The sequence below is a fragment of the Tupaia chinensis genome, unplaced genomic scaffold, assembly GCF_000334495.1.
Source record: "Tupaia chinensis unplaced genomic scaffold, TupChi_1.0 Scaffold144731_1, whole genome shotgun sequence".
NCBI classification, from domain to species: Eukaryota; Metazoa; Chordata; class Mammalia; order Scandentia; family Tupaiidae; genus Tupaia; species Tupaia belangeri.
The window spans coordinates 388,523-402,297 of NW_006204591.1; the positions used below are offsets into that span (position 1 = coordinate 388,523).

General features: G+C 40.9%; 1 protein-coding gene across 1 annotated transcript in view; it reads right to left on the bottom strand.

Annotated features, from left to right (window-relative positions):
* Nucleotides 1–13,775, bottom strand: part of LOC102488402 (juxtaposed with another zinc finger protein 1) — a gene marked incomplete at its 3' end in the record, with an annotated part of 369,017 nt that overhangs the window by 354,453 nt on the left and 789 nt on the right. The window lies entirely within an intron of this gene.

Below are 13,775 nucleotides of genomic sequence, written 5' to 3' on the forward strand. Positions count from 1 at the left end.
ACTGCCAAGTCCCAGCTTAACTGCATTATATCCCTTTGAAGGGGACAACCAGTTTATGGTATATTCTATAAGATGAAAATGATTTCAAGTGATGTTGAAAAAAACCTCTTAGGAATAAGATCATTTAAATGTTCTCTGCAATAAGTAAACGAATCAACTATTGCTAGTTGAGCTTCTAAAACAAGGCCTATCTGGGGTTTCCCTGAGCTGCATCCAGTATTTGCACATGTGACATCTCAAAGGCTGCTATTAAAGAGGGTGCACAGTCACTGCAAGAGAAAAGCATCACGTTTTATTAATCTATAGTTATGCTCTTGATATCTTCATGAAAGGCCTACAAATCCTTCAGGGTGATTCACAATAAACCTGTGCAAATAACCTCTATAAAGTCATTTCCTGTTTTCCCATTATTTAGTTGCTGCAATGTGCAAAATACGGTTTTCTGTTTAGATGTACTTTAACAAACTTCTCTAGACCCTTGAAATCCCTTTTTTTCTAAATAGAAAATTATATTCATCAAATGCAGAAGTCCTTTTTCTAATCACATGATCTAACATCTCAAAAACTTAAATCTGTATAAACAATACTAAATTAAGGCTGGCATATTTTGAAATAGCAAGAATTTGTATGTGGAATGTTTTAGCAGCTCCTAGATGCCTATGACCACATAGTATGACTTACACCAACACGAACCAAAACACTACCAGGAAAATCAAATTTCATCAAATATCTCTCAATAAAAATACTTAAAATAGGGACCAGCAGTTAGCATAACGGCTATGTCGTTGGACTCCCATGTAGTCGACCACGGTTCACGTCCCAGACCCGGTGGCTTAAAATTCATGCCGGGCGTGTGTACGTGCGTGCCCAAAATCCCAAAAGGAGAATGGAGAAGGGATTGCGGTGTGGCCATCCCCCCTGGGGGGTGATTTCTCGCTTTCTGTCTCTCTGGCTCTGTCTGTCTGTCTGGCGAGCACACGTGCCCTATAGCGAAAACCTCTACAAAAAAAAAAAAAACTTAAAAATAACAGAAACGTATATAGTTAGTTTGGTTATTTTTCCCTCCATTGTAGTTTGAAAACATGAAGAGAAAGATAAGGATCTGAAGAGTATGTGGCACTGAGAGTATCTCCTGGATTTTAAAAAAAAAAAAAAAAAAAAAAGAGGCACGAGCCTATCAGTTTTAACATGTATGGGGTGCTTCGTAGTTGCCAGGCCATCATAGGCATGTTTTTACCTAATCCTCGTAACACTGAGATAAGTACTATTCCCATCCCCATCTGACAGAAGCTGAGACCTAGAAGAATTAAATAACTTGGCCAAGGCCATGAAGCCTGTGAGATTTCAGAGGCAGCAGCGCCATAACCACTGTGCAGTAAATCCACCAGCACAGCCTCCTGCAGAAAACTAAGAGAACTAATCAGAATTCTTTTCTTCAATGCTCACCTGAAAATACATCGAAAATATAAAGGGGTCTTCGAAAAGTTTATGGAAAATGCATATTATGAGAAAGTTATACATGGATTTCAAAATCTGTTTGTGCCAAAATAAACTTGTCTGTCCAATCCATTTTTCCACAGACTTTTATAGTCTCCTTGTATGGGGGTAACTCACCAACCCTGAGGTATGTACAGACTGTTCCTCCCATTTCAGAGATGACAGAAATGAGGCACAGATTGGTTCTACAGCTTGACAGATGGAGCAAAACCATGGTTCCCAGTGAGTGAAGTGGGCTCTGGGCTCCACGGGCTGACCCACTGCTGCCTGCTGCTCACGCAGCTCCCTGGCCGACCACTCTCACTCATTCACGACCTGGATCCCCTCGGCTTCCACATCTGGGTTGACCAGCTGCACTCGCTCATCTCTAAGTTTTCTTTCAGTTTCTAAGTGACAGAATCCCTCATTCACTTAAAAAGTTTTTCTGCCATGATAAAAAACGCTCAGGGGAGGAGAAATGCTGCTGATAAAAATCTTAACACACTTTCAGGATTACAGCTCATCTTTTTTAGACTTTAGCATAAAGGAAAACATTTTAATCCCAATGTTTTATAAAATAGTTAACTGCTTCATAAAGACAATGGAAATGTTTTTAAAAAACAACTGTAAGCAACTGCTCTTTCCATTACACCTTCTATAGTTCACATAGCTCCTTTGTTAACAAAGGTTTATTCCGCATCCCGCGTGCCACCATTCACATGTGCTTCATTAAAGCACAAGGCCTATTACGAGATCTCTTATTTAATGCAGTGATTGGGTGGAGTTGAGTAATCTTATGTAATGTTTTAAACCAAGCTGGATTCATTGCCTACATTTAAAGATAAGAGTTCATACAAAAATTTTAATTCTCAGCTTTACTCCCTCAAATGATAATAATAACAACAATAATAAAAGGATCTGTCAAAAAAAGGGCCTGCACTCCAACCTGACAACATTAGGTAGAAGCTGCCTTTTTAAGCAAAGCAAAGACGCTCCATTTCACCAGTTTCCACCAGTCCCAATTAAACTGAACTTGGCCCCTTCGCTTCTATGTTGTGTCACTGTGACGATGTTTACTTTTGAGACTCTCAGGTCACAGGCTCCCCGGTTTGACCATTTTCTCTTTTAATTCCATTCCCAAGGTAGTATCTCATCTTCCAACTTATTCTATATTAAGGGCTTGCTTCTGATAAAACCAAAAACTATACCTATAGATTGGAAACCCAAAAAGGCCACATGCCTTTAAGGCTATATTCCTTTCTTTTTTCAGAGAGATTTTTGTTATACAGCACATGTGCTTGCCAGAGAGACAGAGACAAAAAGTGAGAAACCAACCCCCATGGGGGAATGGCCATACTTGCAGTCCCTTCTCCTCTTGGGATTTTGAGCACAAGCACACATGGTGTCAGTTTTAGGCTCCCGAGTCTCAGACTTGAACTGCGGTGGGAGTCCAGCAATGTAACCACTATGCCATCTGCTGAGCCCAACGGTTGTATTCCTTTTTAAAACACCATAATCCCCACACCACTAGTTATTTCATTAGTATAAACAGGTGAGTTTTCAACTTTGGCAATACATTAGAATAAACTCTGAAGGGTTAAGAATACAATTTTGGGGCTAGCTGGTGCCACGGTGATTAAGGCTCTGGACTCCCACATGGCTGGCCATGGTTCAAGTCCCAGACCAGGTGGCTTGCTTTCTCACTTTCTCTCTCTCTCTCTCTCATGAGTGCATGTGTTCTGTAGCAAATTAAAATATAATAATGATAAATAAAATTAAATAAAATAATTTTTAAAAATACAGTTGTTCTAGGGAATCAGCAGTTAGCATAATGGCTATGTCGCTGGACTCCCACGTAGTCGACCGCGGTTCGCGTCCCGGACCTGGTGGCTTAAAACTCACGCTGGGTGCGTGTGCGTGCATACCCAAGATCCCGAGAGGAAAACGGAGAAGGGATTGCGGTGTGACCACCCTCCTTGGGGGGGTGATTTCTCGCTTTCTGTCTCTATGTCTCTCTCTGTCTGGTGAGCGCACGCGCCCTATAGCGAAAAAAACTCTCAAAAAAAGAAAAATACAGTTGTTCTAAACCAGACCATATCAGCAGCTCTAGGGAGGAAGGGATACAGTCCCACAATCTTGATTTTCTCCAGCTTTACCCCAGTGATTCTGGTGGCAACCCATGTTGAAAACTACTAGTGTAAAATTTACTGACAAATAAGGTGTGGCTTATCAATCAATAAGGCTACATATGAGACTCATTCTCATTACTTTACAACGTTCATGGCATATATTGCACTTCCTCTGAAGAAAAGCGCACATATAACTTAACATCTCTAGACCAAATTTCTGTCTGATGTTTGCATATTTTAACAGCAAATATTTCGGTGTAGGCCTGAGAGAATGCTGAAGTGAAGTCAGCATACCAAAGGGAGTTTCCAACCTCGGCAGAATACTGAGACACATTCGTTTAAATCACGCATTGTTGATCATTTGGTTGAGTTGGTGCCAAACCCCAGATGTCTAATGTCAGAAAGATTCTATTAAAATATGTCCTCAGTATATCTCTAAAATCTTAACTATCTGTGTGTTATATGAGGGCTGAAAAACACCTGCGTGACACTTGCTTAGGCTACACTAAAAGTAAGATTAGTTCAAAGAATAAAAAGAGAAAAGCCTAGAAATAGTGAGGTACTTCTCACTTCTTCTTTGTCTCTCTCCAGCTAGTTCATATTCCATATGGCAAATTAAAAAAATAAAAAGAAATCTGCATTAAAAAGACTTTCATCGAATTAGTAGGTATGAAAAAGAGTGCTTCCATTTTTAAGAGCAAATGTGCTCCTTGTGCAGATGTGTGAAGGGGAGCTGGTGCTGAGTGATAAGCCTCAAGTGTGCTCTCTCTGTGGTGCCACCAGGGGAGTGTCCACAGGGAGGGCTCTGAACATATGCCAACGACACCGGTTTTCTGTTCTCAGTTCACGATGGTTACAGCTGAGTCCCCTGATATTAGGTTGTTGGAAAAGTCATGACATATTTTTTTCTGTTTTTCTACGCAAAAATGTATCATGACTTTCCTAGTGACCCTATATATCACTGGTCCAAAAAACGTTAAAAGAACATACATGAACATAATGACATGATTTTAATTTTGAAAATCTAAAGTAAAGGAAAAGTCTGTGTGTACATATAAGGTTGGCTATGTATGCTTGCCAAGAGACTCAATCTCCTCATTTCACTTTCTCTCTGGTGAGTGCACACACCCTAGAGCAAATTAAAAATAAATAAAATACTTATGAAAGTAATAATTTATTTAGAAATCATAACAAAACACAAAAAATTATCAGCTAACAATAGCCAAACACCATAAAATCAAAATCCAGGAAAAGAACCCATATTTGTATTGAAAACCCCCCTGACACACTGATATAAAGATTTCTTTTAGGCTACACCCACAGATGAATTTATTAATATCATTTTATATAGGATCAGAAGATAAATTAGTCTTCCTTCAAGTACGAGTGATATTGAGATTTATTTTTAATTACTGATAATTCAGAAAAGTTGCCTTCAGTCATACAGCTCTTTACTGGCAATGTATATACATTTTTGGGATTATTGCCACATTTGTAAATACCACAATTTTCTTTCATATGAGCCATAAAAATTCAGAGTATTTCAAGGTTTTTCATGCATCAACTAATGTAAAACATTCTTTGTACTGATGATGCACATTAACCAGTCTGTTGTTGGTATTTTTTGTTGCTATCAATATATATTCATGCCAAATCAGTAAGAAACACAAACAGAATTCCCATTTTTAAAATGGTACACTTGGGGACCAGCAGATGGAGCAATAATTATGTTCCCGGACTCCTACATAGCCAATCGTGGTTTGAATCCCAGCCCTGGCAGCTTAAAACTCATGCTGAGCACATGTGTGCCCAAAATCCCAAGAGGAGAATGGAGGAGAAGGGATTGTGGCATGGCCATCCCCACTCAGTGGTGATTTCTCACTTTCTGTCTCTCTGTCTCTCTGTGTGTCTCTGGCGAGAGCACACACTCTATAGCAAAAATTTCCCTAAAAAAAAAAAAAAAATTGGTGCATCTGTAATTGTATACTTGCATTTTTTAGTATATTCCTAACAGAAGAGAACTTCTATACAGACTAAAGTAAGAACTGAACCCTCCACTTACAACTTTCCCCATCTAACAAATGGAGGTATTTTCACAGAGTAGATTGTGGCCTACATACGCCTCAAACCACATTCCCAGTGGCGGATGTCATAGCACACATTCGTGCTGATGTGACCTCTATCCGTGCCCCTTTGTGTAAGAACCCCAGACGAGCTGGTCCCGGGGGTAGTGTTCCTAGAAAGAATTTCTATATGAGGAATGGCTAGGATCACCTGATCTAGACACAGAGATGACTGTGAACTGTAAATATAAATCCCACAAAATCCATACTAGGTATGTCCTCGGTGTGACTTCCTTTTAGACAGATCTCAAAAATATCCTCCACTCCAATCTCATTGAACCCAAGAAGAAACATGACAAAAGGAAAGTCAAAGAGCCAAAGGTTAATTGACTGCCGTTAAAATCATACTTTTTCCATTTTTACAAGTTACAATCGGAATACATTGCTCTTTACACTGTTAGCACTCCTCCTGGGCCTTGGAATGTGTGGGGTAGGCCCTGGCAATGTATCCAAAAAATGGCAAAAGTACAGTGTACAAGTGACAGGCTCTGGGGCTTCAGTTTCATTAACTTCACAATCAATTTGCCTCTGCACTCCCCTATTATTAGTCACCATTTATCTTGGTCTGTATACTTCTGGTCTCTCCAAATAATTTCCACTCCTTAAAGATAGCATAATGGAACTACTTAAAAATGTGTGCGGCAGTCCTCACTGTCTGTGGTGATTTTGAAAGAGAGAATGTATAATATAAATATATGTATACATAATAATATATTAATATGGGCATACACACACGCATAATAGGTGGAATGTGTACATATACAGATATGCACATATTAGGTTGTTGGGAAAGTCATGACATGTTTTTCTATGCAAAGATGTATCATGACTTTCCTGATGACCCAGTGTATGTGTATTTTATATATACACACGCACACACATTAGATATATATGAGGAAGTCTTTAAAAAGCTCATGGAAAATACATAAACTACACATGGATTTCAAAATTTTTGCACAACAAATAAACGCATTCTTTAATTCCATTTTCCAGAAACTTTTGGAAGTCCACCTATGCTATAAATAGGATACCAAAGAAACAACAAGTTTCTCAATGTTAGTGACAAGGTGTCCAGATCTTGTCCCTTTGAAGAGGTCTATCTCAGGAGAAAGTCACTCACATAGCCTGGCAAACTAACAAACAGTGCTTCCTTTAGGGGGGCAGTAAGGGAGCCAGGCAAGGGATGGTGATGGTGGCGATCAGAAGCCAGACACTGGACTATTGATGGCCATCAGGAGACTATTGATGTGCTCTGGTGCTAGGCAGAGGGTCTGCAGTTAGTGACCCAAGAAGAGTCCCTTTGACCCCCGCCAGAGTGGAGAGAGTTATTTGCAAGACTTCATCCTTAAAGTGAATATCCAATCTAGTCCCTTCTTATAGCTGGTCTTTAAAGAAAAAAAAAAAAAAAAGTAGGTGAAAACTACTGGAACTCCCAGTGCTTACTGCATGGGGAAATACAATTTTCTTTAAACTGATTTAGCTTATGAAATGAAATGCATTTTTTTAAATGCACACAGAATGAATTTCTGACATTTGTAGTTTCTCACTTTCAGATTCTAAATGCACATTTGCGATTCAATGTATTAACCAGGTCAGTGTGGAACAAACCTATTACCTTGTCATGAGAAAAAATGTATACTTGCAAAGCTGAAAGCCTTTCTTCAGTACCCAGGACCTGTCTGTACTATCAGAATCTGAAGTTAGGGGTAAGGATTGGGTGAGGACAGAAATAGGAGGACACATGAGGTATGGTTCTTGTTCTAGAAGCAAACATGAGAAAAAAAGAGGATTTTTAAGAGATTCAGCAGCAGTGTCTCCTGTCTCTTAGACCTCCATCTAAAATACAAAGCTCTGGCTTCCAAGCAGGCCTAGGAAAGCTGTCTCATCAAGTGTCACCAGCCTGCTCCCCGCCTTGAGGCTTCCTCATTTTCATCCAGGGGGAGAATTGGGTGTTCTGAAAACAGCTGTCAGTTTGCATTTCTACAACTGTCAAGGTGGGAGATGTCTCCCAAATATGTGATCTCTAAAGGAAATCATTTTCTATTTTTTTGGAGAGGTTTTCACTATAGGGCACGTGTGCTTGCCAGACAGACAGAGAGAGACAGACAGAAAACGAGAAATCACCTCCCAGGGGGGATGGTCACGCCACAATCCCTTCTCCTCCATTCTCCTCTCGGGATCTTGGACACGCAAGCACACGCACCCAGCGTGAGTTTTAAGCCACTGGGTCCGGGACACGAACCACAGTCGACTACATGGGAGTCCAGCGACATAGCCATTACGCTAACTGCTGGTTCCCAAGGAAATCATTTTCTAAAGAATATGGAGGCCTTTGCCAATCCAGCCAGTTGCAGACAGAGTGTTGGTGTCTGTATATTTCAGTTACAAGCCAGAAAATGTGGACACTAAAGGAAAACGACCAGAAGCTTGTGAAACTTAGCAGACAGGATGTTCAAGAGCAACATTTCATGAAGGGCGATCTGTTTACACCTGAGCAGTGGGCAAATGAAAAAAAAACTACTGGGGACAGTGTTCTGGAGACTGCTCTGAAATTTTAGATTCAGGATTTCCTTCTACTGAGTGGGGTGGGTATGTGTGTAGGCCCACATATTAAAAACCTTCCCTGGCACTACCTGGGACCTTCTTGGGAATCCTGGGAGGGACCCAAACCACAAGGTGCAGGCAGAGAGCAAAGCAGGCAGCAACAAGCCTTTCATTCATTCACTGATTCATTCAGTCATTCCTTCTTCCCACAGGAAAGAGCCTCAGGGGAATGTGCCCATGTGCCCAAGGCACAGTCTCTCTCTAGTCCTGGGGTTTTTCAAATAAATTCAGGCCACAAGGGAAGGCCACATTGAAAGCCGCCAACCTTCACACCACTTTCCCAGTCCACAGTGGCCAAGACCCTGGCCATCGTCTGAAGTGCCTCTGGCCACACAAAGAGAGATGGGCTGGAGGTTACAAGGCCAATGCCACATTGTTGTGGGTCCCTTACTGTCTTTTCCAGGAAGGGCTTGAAGATTTTACGTAGGTGTAAAATGCCCAAAGTAGCACCCATATTCTGTTACCTTCTGATGTAGACTTGCAATAGTAGCATTGCAAATACATTTATTTAATAAACTCACAAAGGGCAAGAATATAGATAATGAAGACAATTGAATATGATATGGATAATTTAGTATGGCAGATGAATACACATCTATCTCATTTATTCCTCATTAACTACTCATGAGGTAGGAACCGTTAGCCTCGTTTTACAAAGGAGGACTGTCACAGGGTTGTCAATGGGCAGAGGTTCATGTTCAAACCCAAGCAATGGGTACACTAAATTACTTCTCAGATGATCCTTGTCTCAGGAGTTCAGAGACTGAGTGTGTGTGGAAGGGAGATGAGGAGGAACTGTCAAGGTCTCCTTCGATGTAACAATTTGGCACAGGTCCACCTCTGCATTCTCCTCTAGAACTCAAATCCGAGCTCGCAGTCACAGAAACGTAGTAAGTCATATAACTTATCTGTGCCTCAGTTTGCTCACCTAGAAAGTGGGAACAGTAAAGGCCTATTACATACTGTGTCACCTGTTGACTATACTATGATACTTCTTTGAGAAAAAAACATGCAAGCATTTACTAAACTAATCTTTCAAGTCAAATTCTTTCAAAGTACCCTTATTTTTCTTTCCAGCTACTTAGGCCTTTTTCAAATTAGATGGTTCCTAAATTCACTCTAGGAAACAAAGCACCATGGATTTATTACCTGGGCTTTGGAGAAGAGGAAAATAATTTGGGGTCAAGTCAGAGCTAACGCAAGACATTTTTAGTCAATGAAATTCTGTTCCTTAGCGGGATCCCTGCACATAAGTCTGTATCAAAAACAATAAAGCTGGGACCAGCAGTTAGCGTAATGCCTATGTAGCTGGACTCCCATGTAGTCAACTGCGGTTCAAGTCCCAGACCCGGTGACTTAAACTCACGCCGGGCGCGTGTGCATGTGTGCCCAACATCCCGAGAGGAGAACGGAGGAGAAGGGATTGCGGCGTGGCCATCCCCCCTGGGGGTGGTGGTGATTTCTCGCTTTCTGTCTCTCTGTCTCTGTCTGTCTGGCGAGCGCACGCACCCTATAGTAAAAACCTCTCCAAAAAAAAAATGTTAAAAAAAAATATTAAAGCTTAGGCTCCTGGCATTGGAAGAAACTTCTAAATGACCTGCCAATTCAGTGTCATCATGAGAATAAACCGAGTTAGATTCCTGTGTTTCCCTTCAAGAGATAAGTTCCTGCTTTGCAATGTCTGTTCCCTCTGCCTGTACCTCGCTGCTCCTTATATGTCCTCATGGCTAACTCAGACCTCCTTCAGGGTTTCAGCTCCCCTATCACCTTCTCAGTGAGCTCCATCCTGACCAATGTATTTACAATTCCAACACTTCTTCCTACCAATCTTTACTTTGCTCTATCTTTTTTCTGTATCACTTCCAACATACTATATAATTACTTCAATTGTTTTCTGTCTCCCTCCAGGATAGCTTAAGTTCCCTGAAGTTAGGGCCTTTATTTTGTTCACTAAAGCACCTGAGGTGACTAGAGCTCTGTCTGGCCCAAAGCAGGTGCTCAATATACATTATTATATAAATAAATTCAAGAGGAAGAGGTACTTTTACAGACACACCAAGTAATTGAATCAGGTAAGAATGACTCAACAGCTGTCCTTCTGAGACCAAAAGCCTAATGATTTCGTAACACAGGGATGTAGGGTCAAAGCAGGCGTTTCATGAGTCTGGGGCATGAGCTTCCATACTAAATTTAGTGCTCTTGGTATTGCGAAGATTCCTAGTTACCGGCTTAACTTCACCTATCTAGGATGTTCATGTCAAGAGTGTTTGTAACAAACTTAAGTATCTAATCACAATGAATAGCAGACAAACCCTCATCATCTTTTCTTGTCTCTAGAGCCAGGAATAGGAATGAAATGATAGCAAAGCTGAAGAGAAGCACTTCACGGTTGCAGGGCTATGGGATTTCTCGGCAATCTAAGTGGGGAATGGAGGAGGATTTGCGTGGGGATACTTAGGTAGTACACTGAGGCAGCACCTCCAGTACTTAGCCAGCAGTGAAACACAGGAAAAAGTACAGGACCCAGTTTCAGCATTCATCCAGGAGGAGGGAAATTAGCTGAAACAGAAGAGGATGAAAATCACACTTCTTTAGCTCTAAAGCTCAAATCTTTGTTCTTTATGGGAAGAGAAAAAAATTGTTAAAAACGAAAGCTAAATGTACAAAATGACAGAGAGAGAAAGCTACTCTCAGTGCACTTGGTTAATCTGAACTAAATACAATTATAATGAAAACTATAGGCCTTGAAAAATTTGTCAAGCAAAAAATATGCCATATTAGCATACTTCATTTCATTATTGCTTCAACATTTTGATTAGGTTAAATGGTCATAACCTAGAAAGGTCCCCAAAATGGAACTAGCACCTAAGCATATCTGTACTCTTAAGATTATTAAATAACAAGATCCAGGAAATTAAAAGAAAAACAACATGCATCTCTTCATAGTCTTCACAAATCTTTGCAATATAGCAACTCACTAACAAAGACATGAAATAGGTATGTCAATCATTAAAAATAACCATCAATTGTTTCCAAAAACTTATAGACTGAAACAGAAATTGTTAAGCACCACCTAACAATACATGTATAGAACTTTCACTGAATGCTTTATCTGTTTTCACTTATGTCTTTTCATCAAAAGTATATTTATATGACATATCTATGAAACAGGATGTTTTTGTTCTTCTTGAAAACAATTCTTAAATCTCTTTGCCTATAGGGCTACTTTGAAAGTAAGAGGCCTGTCCTCAGGTGAGATACACAATAGTATTTTTTTGAGAGGTTTTTGCTATAGGGCGCGTGCGCTTGCCAGACAGAAAGAGACAGAGAGACAGAAAGCTAGAAATCACCCCCCCGGGGGGATGGCCACGCCGCAATCCCTTCTCCTTCCTTCTCCTCTCTGGATCTTCGGCACGCACGCACACGCACCCAGCGGCGTGAGTTTAAGCCACCGGGTCCGGGACTCGAACCACGGTCGACTACATGGGAGTCCAACGACATAGCCATTACGCTAACTGCTGGTCCCGATACACAATAGTTTAAGAGAGGCTGGAAATTTCAAATGTTTGTTCATTTCTTTTCTTTTTGAACATTTACTTTTCATAAAGTTTACTGGTCCAGACTATTTCCAAAGTAGTTATTAGACTTGCCCCTAAGTCATAGTTATTGTTACAAACTTAAGTGCTCAATATTTCACTATTAATAGTACGGGTCCGGGACTCGAACCACGGTCGACTACATGGGAGTCCAACGACATAGCCATTACGCTAACTGCTGGTCCCGATACACAATAGTTTAAGAGAGGCTGGAAATTTCAAATGTTTGTTCATTTCTTTTCTTTTTGAACATTTACTTTTCATAAAGTTTACTGGTCCAGACTATTTCCAAAGTAGTTATTAGACTTGCCCCTAAGTCATAGTTATTGTTACAAACTTAAGTGCTCAATATTTCACTATTAATAGTAAAACACTAGCCCTTTAGGGATGAAATACTGTTACTTAAAAGTTGAGTTTTAGAAAAATTTACAAAACTCTTCTCACTCTTAGAAAGTAGAACTGCACAATATGAAGACAATTATAGCAAACTTAGGGAAAAATGCTTAAGATAACCATTCATTTTAAATCACCTAACTGATCACAAACTAAATCCTCAAGATATGTAAGTCTTCTACGTATTTTAATAAATATCCCTTATATTTTCTCTTAACCACCTTCTTCAAGAAGGCAGGTAACAGGTCAAAATGATTATTCAGCTTACATAAATTACTGTTTATCCTGAAATAGCTATTAGGAAGAATAAATGGGATATGCAATGAGAGCCTTCCCTAGGTCAGGAAATAGTGTTTACATTAAGTTATACAATACTTAGTTATATTATTTATATTTATAATTTTCTATTTATTATTGGGAGCAATGGGACGTACTTAACGTGCAAAATTTCTACTGAACTTTGCATTACTGGAGCTTTGAATTTTTTTTAAACTAGCCATCATGAAAACCATGACTTACACTTTCAAGTACTTTCAGTTATGACTATTCAAGCATGATATGAATCAGCATATTTGTTACTGCAGTAAACTGCTTTAAGACTACCAAAATTTGCTTAGCTAATCTTTAGCCACACCTTTATCAGAGGAGATAAAAGAAGCTATTACACAGACGTTTTAAAACTTGGAGAGTTTAAAACAAATCTGGTCAATTACTCATCAGAATTAACTCTGGAAAGACATGTAGCCATTTTCCATGATTATTCTCATTCCCAACGGTCCATCAAATCCCATACTAAACAGGCATTCAACGCTTATTAAGCACCCACTGTGTGCAAAGAGACAGCATTACATTAACCAAAGGAAAATAAGGCTCTGCCTCATTTTATTCGTGCATAAATACACAGCAGTCGTGATTTATTCTCTCAACTTTGTAGAAACGTGAGCTGCATCCACATGGCTGAATCCTTGGCATTCATTTGGACATCCTGGGGCAATTTACAGGTTCTCTGCACTAGATAGCCGGGTGGAGGCATCGCGCGGCCCCTTCACCTTCCCGCACAGGACAACTTGCGGGCGCTGGCCACACCTTCCGCAGGTGGCTGGGTCGCCCGAGAGAGAGGAACCTGACCCATCTCCTTTCGCAGGGGCTCCGGCCCAAAGTGTGTAAATGGTGCAAGGACTTCTGCGAATCAGAGGACTTGTTGAAAGGTCCGGGGTCCTGGGCGTGAAGGCAAGCCGGCCGCCCCGCAGGACGCCCCCTCCCCCGCTCCCAGAGCGCTGCACAGGCCGCCGCTGCCGATCCCTGGGCGCAGCCGGCGCACCTCGGGCCTAGCACCATTTGAAAGGCAAATCGCGGAGCCAGGGAGCATTTAAATGCCCGGCGCGGGTCCCCGGGGAGTGCTCTCCAGCGGGCGCCGCCGCAAGGGCCGTAGGGGCCGCCGGGGGCTCCGGGGG